Raw genomic sequence first — 6,430 nt, 5'->3', positions numbered from 1 at the left:
TCTGTGATTTAGGAATTAGTACCGCCTATGGTCCTCCTGAGTTTCCAGAAGACCGAGCAGCTGATGAGAGTGATTAGGACCCTGCAATAGCGTTTGCCTCTGTTACCCTTCTTCCCCAAGCTGCCAGCAGGGGGAGCACATGGGTCTCCGCGTGGACAGAGAACAGGACTGATAGCAGAAGACTTGTGTCTGCCCTGCAGGGTAAGCTTCTGCAGATGGGACACTCACCCTCAGCACCAGTAGTCTCCTCCTAAGTGGGGCCTGAGGGATTCGCAGAAGCCACCCTGGCTTCCACAAGCTACCGCGGTCAGGGAAGATCCGCTTTCTTCAGTCCCCAGAGAGCTCCCTGCTCCAGGTCACCTCCTGTTCCCAGTGCCTGGTCAACATCTAAGAAAAATCTCCAGGCTTAAAACCAGGAACATCTGCCCAAAGCAGGTCTGACTGTCTGTTCTAGCCATTTCTGATGTGATCTTCACGTTTACTACCAACCATAGGCAGCCTTGGCCTGTGGCTGGGCTTTCTGGACTGAGACCCCTTTCTGAGGTACATCACTCATGACAGGAAAAGGAGAAAGGGATACACATCCAACGTGAGGATGGACAGGGAGGGGACCCAATGGACTGGGGGCAAAGGACCATCTGGGAGAAGTGAGTTGGGTCTTTAGTGGAACTCCTCTCAGGAAGGTGGGTGCTGGGGGGTGGGGGTGATACTTAAGGAATGCTGTTAGCTTCTCTCTTGAGGTGGCGGTATTTTGGGTGTGCTATAAAAGGAATGAACGAACCCTCAGTTTTTTTTAGAGATACTTGCTAATGTTTTCATGGATGAAATGATGCTGTCCTGTTTAGGTTTGCTTCAAAAGGCAAATGGTTGTTTTAACTTACTGTTTACTGATGCCTTGTCGTTTTACAGGGGAAAAGCTGAATACAGAATCCCCAAGGGCCTTCAGACAGCCCCTTTCACATCATTTTTATTTGGATGAACACATCCCTCCTAGATAATGAGTGAATTTCCAGAAATAGTATAGCTTTCAAGGAGAGGGGCTTAAAGGCACGCTGGCTTCTGTAATGAAAATGTTACATAAAGTTATGTGTGAGTTATATAAATGCTCGCTTCCCGTGAACCCCGTGGTCACACATGCATGCTGGCTTACAGGTTCGTATTTCACTTACAAACATAGAATTCAAATCCGTTGCGTTTGGGTTTTTCAGTTCTCGTGGTTGGAATTGCTTGTTCCCAGTTCTGAGCTGGTTAGACATATGAACGGTTATTCATCCCAATGTTTCTAAAAAGTAGTTTAAATTCTCCAAACTGAGAGTCCCTTTTGAAGTATTTTAGGCTATTATTTATTAGGTATAGTATATAATGACATATTTCTCTTCAAAATATTAAGACTTAAATACATAGTTATTTGGTTCTATTGCTTTGATTTAATTTTAATCCTAAAAGCAATAAACATTAGAGATATTAAAAGGGATATTTAAAAAAATTAATATCATGATTTACTTTCAAATGTATCTAAACAGGCCTATTTTTGTTCTAAAGATGACCCAACACATTTATGTTTTAATCATCTTTTAAAAATTAAAACATGAGTTAGTGTTTATTATTAATTATATAGGTATAGCATGTTTTAATATTTATAGGCAGTAAAACATTGTAAAGTCCAAAGGGATAGTAGAAGGGAGAGAATTAGATTATAAAGGAAGTGCACTCACTAAAGGTAGATGCTGGGCACGCCACAAGCCGTTTTGCCACCCTAGCTTTGTAGATGTGAAACACTCTCCTCCGTAAGAGGGCCTTTGAAAATGTTGTGCTTGGTAAGTTCCTAAGGATGATGGAGCCTTAGCTACTGAGGCAATCTCTCACTCTCAGGACCCCACCTCATGGCAACTCACCTGCCTCACACAAGGAAGTCTCCAGGCCTGAGGACTCATCTCTGAGGGAATTCTTTTCTTTTCCAGCTCCTCCCTCAATTTGACCCTCTCCTCCCTAGGAGTTGACCTCAGTGACCTTTCTTCCAGGCCATCTGTCTTGACTCAGGAGATCCTAGAGAGACAGACCCCCTTCTCCTGAATGTGACCCTGCCCCCAATGCCTTTCTGGATAGCTTTCTATAATGTCCAGCAAAGATGAGAAATTTCCTTTGGACCTGGAAGTGCTTAGCAAAATTGCACAGGAAACCCCCCAAATTTTTCCCTCTCCATTACTTTATGGATATTTTACTTACTGTTAAGTCCCATTTTTAAAAAAAAGAGGTCAAGAGATCTAAAACACTTAGTGATACTGAGTTTTTAACACGCACAAAACATGTTCCAAGTGCATTACATGAACTAAGTGACTTCCCTAAAAACCACTACCACCTAGATACAGCTATGGCATCACTGCAGCTTAGAGGTGGCTCAGCAGTTAAGAGCACAGGCTGCTCTTCCACAGAACCTGAGTTTGGTCCCTAGCCCTCACATTGGGTAGCTCACAACCACCTGTAACTGCAGCTCCAGGGGATCTGATGCTCTCTTCTGGGCACCTGCAAGTACATGCACATATGTCACACATAGATAGGTAGATAGATAGATAGATAGATAGATAGATAGATAGATAGATAGAAAAACATTTTAAAAATTAAAAATTAAAAAAACTAGACATTATGCCCCACCCCTACCTGTACCCCTCCCCCCCATTTAATGGATGGAGAAACTAAGAGTAATTTGGTCAAGGCCGTGTCCAGTTGTAAGAGAGATTAGGAACGAGCTCGCTTTGCCAGCACCTATACTCCTGACCTCTAAGATTAGCCACCACACTCAAGGATATGGGGAAAACTGTAAGAAGAGAAAAGGTGGAGGGCCAGTAGTGTAATGAGGCTGTCAGAAATGTAGGTAATTTAAAACTATGCGTTTATGGTAAATTCCACTGTTCCTTGTGGATGATTTCTGACTGTTTTTGGATTTGTTTTGTTTTGTTTTGTATTTTTTTTGTAGAGTTCATAATGTGTCACTTGCAGATGGATGCACAAACTGTAGAGCGTTCACGAATTAATACTAGCTGGAGAGATGGCTCAGTGCTTAAGAGTGAGTACTGCTCCTCAAGTGGGTTGGAGTTTGGTTTCCAACACCCATGCCTGGTGACTTACAACCACCTATAACTCTAGGTCTGAGGGATGTGGCAACCTCTGCCAGCATTGCACTCACATGCACACACACACACACACACACACACACACACACACACACACACACAAACACACACACACAAACACACACAAACACACACACACATGCTTTTAAACTTAAAAAGTAAAAGAGACTTTAAGAGGAGTTGGCGATGTCGTCAACGGCTAAGTCACGGGCAGTATCTGATCTTGACTCTAGAGTCTTGGCGCAGTGGCGAGAGAAATGATGAATTCTCATATAATGAAGTGTGCAAGTAGGAACCAAAGGACAGAGCAACTGATGCTGTCTGAAGACATGGGGGAAGCACGAGCAGGGTACTCCTGTGTAAACTGGATCACAGTGGAGATGTGAAGGCTCCCGGTGAGGAAGGACCAGGGGTGCCAGGGTGTGTGCATGTATGCTGCGTGAGCATGTGCATGTGTGCGATTGCATGCATGTGTGCGCCTGTGCGTGAGTGTGTGTGTGTGCTCGTGTGAGTGTGTAGATCCGGGCTTAGCAGCAATGTTTAACCGTAAGAAGATGATTAAAGACAGTGCCAGCAAGAGTATAGAACAGTGGTTCTCAACCTCTGGGTTGTGTCCATTGGAAAACACACATTTCCAATGGTCTTGGGAGCCCTCAAGCATAAAATTTATATTTGCTGCTACTTCTTAGCTGTAGTTTGGCAACTGAGCGGCATCTCTGTTCCAAAGACCATATAGGTTGAGAACCACTGGTCTAGAACAAAACAATGAAGTGTTTCTATAACTCCGTCATGAACTGAATCTCGCCCCAGCCCGCCCCCATTAGGAAGGCACTGGCAGATTTCATGCAACGGAATGGCACACTAATTTTAGAAGATGTTTCTAGGGCCAGTGTGAGAATGGGGCGGGGGTGGGGTGGGGGACAGGTATACTTAGGTGAGGTATGTGGCTGAGAAGACTGAGGAGCCAGAAGGGAATAGCAAAGCCAGGGACAGTGCCAGCTTAGGTGCAAACAAAGTCCTTCCCAGAGGCAGCCCTGGGTCATCTTGCAAAGTTAAAAAAACCCCGCTCATTAGGGCATCCTTGGCTTGGCTATGGGCACAGCTCTGATTTGGCTTCACTCATTCTTTCTGCAGCCCTGTGCTGTCCAGTCCCTGCCCTCCCTAGGTGCTGCCTGCGCCGCCAAGGCATCTCGTAAGTGTGTGAACGGACAATGTCTGTACAGGGGTCAAGGGGCAGGTATGCACATGGCATGGCCACTCTGATGTCAATGAACAGCTGTAGAATGTGACAAGTAAGGACAGATCGGTTAATCCACTGACTCAGGCAAGTTGTTTAGCTGCTTGAGTCTTCAGTTTCTCGTCTGTTAAACGGGACCAATCCAGAGTGTGTACACTGCTGAGTGGTGGCAATTACATGAAACAGTGCATGCACAATGCCACTCTCGGCATGTCCAGCGTCTACACTCAACACGCAACTTACTGAGGTCTCTACCAGCATTAATAATAGTAACTGAGAAGTCCATTTTTACCTGGGAGAGGGTGCTAGCCGGACATGCTCTCAAGCTGGCTGCTAAACAGGGAGAAAACTGATATGACAGACAGCAGGAAGGGCGTTACATAAGTCCCAGCCGCACGGAGGCTAGCGACTTACCTCCCTGTGCCCTGTAGGGACTCACAAGCAAATAACTGCTCCTCGCTCCCCATCCTTTGACGTTTCCTCCTCTCTCTGGTCCTTTGTGCTGTAGAGAAGCCTATATCAGGTTCAACCTAACCAGCTGCCAAAGTGCAAACTCCACTGTGAGGTTCTAGCCAAAGGCAAAAAGACCTGGCTCTCTGCATAAGAGAGACCACACCCAGTGTGTGGACTTCTAGCCCTTGTTGCACTGTACTCCCCCTTTTGGTTTTTCTATCCAAGCTTGTGCCCTGAAGCCCATTGAGAGAGATCTGAGATAGTTAATGGTGTCATCTTTAGGGCCAGCTTTAAAGAGACCTGTTTCCTTCCGTCATTTATCTCTTATAGTTTCTGAAGGGATGGCTATGGGACCCTTCATGTTCCGGAGAGTCTTGGAGAAGGTTCCCAGCCTAGGGGTGTTCCCTGACCGTCTCCCACCCTCCCATCCTTCCCATCCAACCTGGCTCTACCATGTCCTCTCTCCTCAGTCTGCCCCTCCTTTCCCACCCCACCATACATATGCTTCCCGTCTGACACTCTGGGGCTCTTCCCCTAGAAGGAGCATACTTGTGCCCAGCACTTTAGTGCCTAATGTGTGAGAGTCTACGGGCAGTGATAGGACTAGGGAGAATCTTTCTGAACAAACAAGCATTTGGCCCAGTGGCCTGTCCACAGGCCGGGGTGGAGAACAGTGACGTCCAGCAAGTCACTGGGCAGGTGAGGCACAGAGCAGGTGAGAGGTAACTGTGCTCTACATCTGGGCATAGGAAGCCACACTGGGTGCAGGACAAGGCTGGAGCCATCAGGGAAAGATGGGTGAAGTGGACATCCTCGCTGTGATAGCTTTCCCTTGTGGCACTTTTAGAACAAGGATTGTTTTCATTCTTTTCTTTTTTTTCTTTTGTTTTTCCGAGACAGAGTTTCTCTGTGTAGCCTTGGCTGTCCTGGTCTTGCTTTGTAGACCAGGCTGGCCTTGAACTCACACCAATCCACCTGCCTCTCCCTCCCAAGTGCTGGGATTAAAGGAGTGAGCCACCACGCACTGTGAACCACTCACAAGGACTGTTTTCATGGCATGACAAGAAATTAAAAGGCTGTGAGAAATGCATGTGGCAGCAACTGTGAGAGCTGGTCAAGCAGAACTGTGTCTCGATGCAAGGTCACAAGGCCTTCCATAATCCTGTTGCATACACTGCCCACGACTACATCGCCACTGCCCTTCTTCCATTCCTCAATTTACAGCTCTTCACAGCATTTAATGTCATTCAACATTAATGGTTTAACCATTTATTGTCAGCGTCTGGTTCGGCATTGTCTAATCTGATGTCAATGTTTAGGATCTAGGGCGGTCCATGGCACACAGTATGTCCTCAGCAAATGGTCAACATGGGAGTGAAGTAGTTCACTATCATTATTCAGAGAATCCTCTCTCAGTTCTCCCACCCTCGTGGTGATGAGTTCATGCTGCCATCAAGGGACAAGCCAGTCACCCTCTGCTCTAGTGAGACTCACCATGCTTTGTCTCTCTCTGGAGGATTTGAAATGGCATTATAAAGATCCTCTTCTGGGACGCTGTGGGTTGTGTACCTGGGGATGTTGCCTTTTGTCCTACTTCAAGGGCAAGGAC

This window comes from Acomys minous, assembly GCF_964271855.1.
Source record: "Acomys minous genome assembly, chromosome: 14".
In the NCBI taxonomy this organism is placed as follows: Eukaryota; Metazoa; Chordata; class Mammalia; order Rodentia; family Muridae; genus Acomys; species Acomys minous.
The sequence above is the reverse complement of the archived record's forward strand: the minus strand, read 5'-3'. Positions refer to the sequence as shown.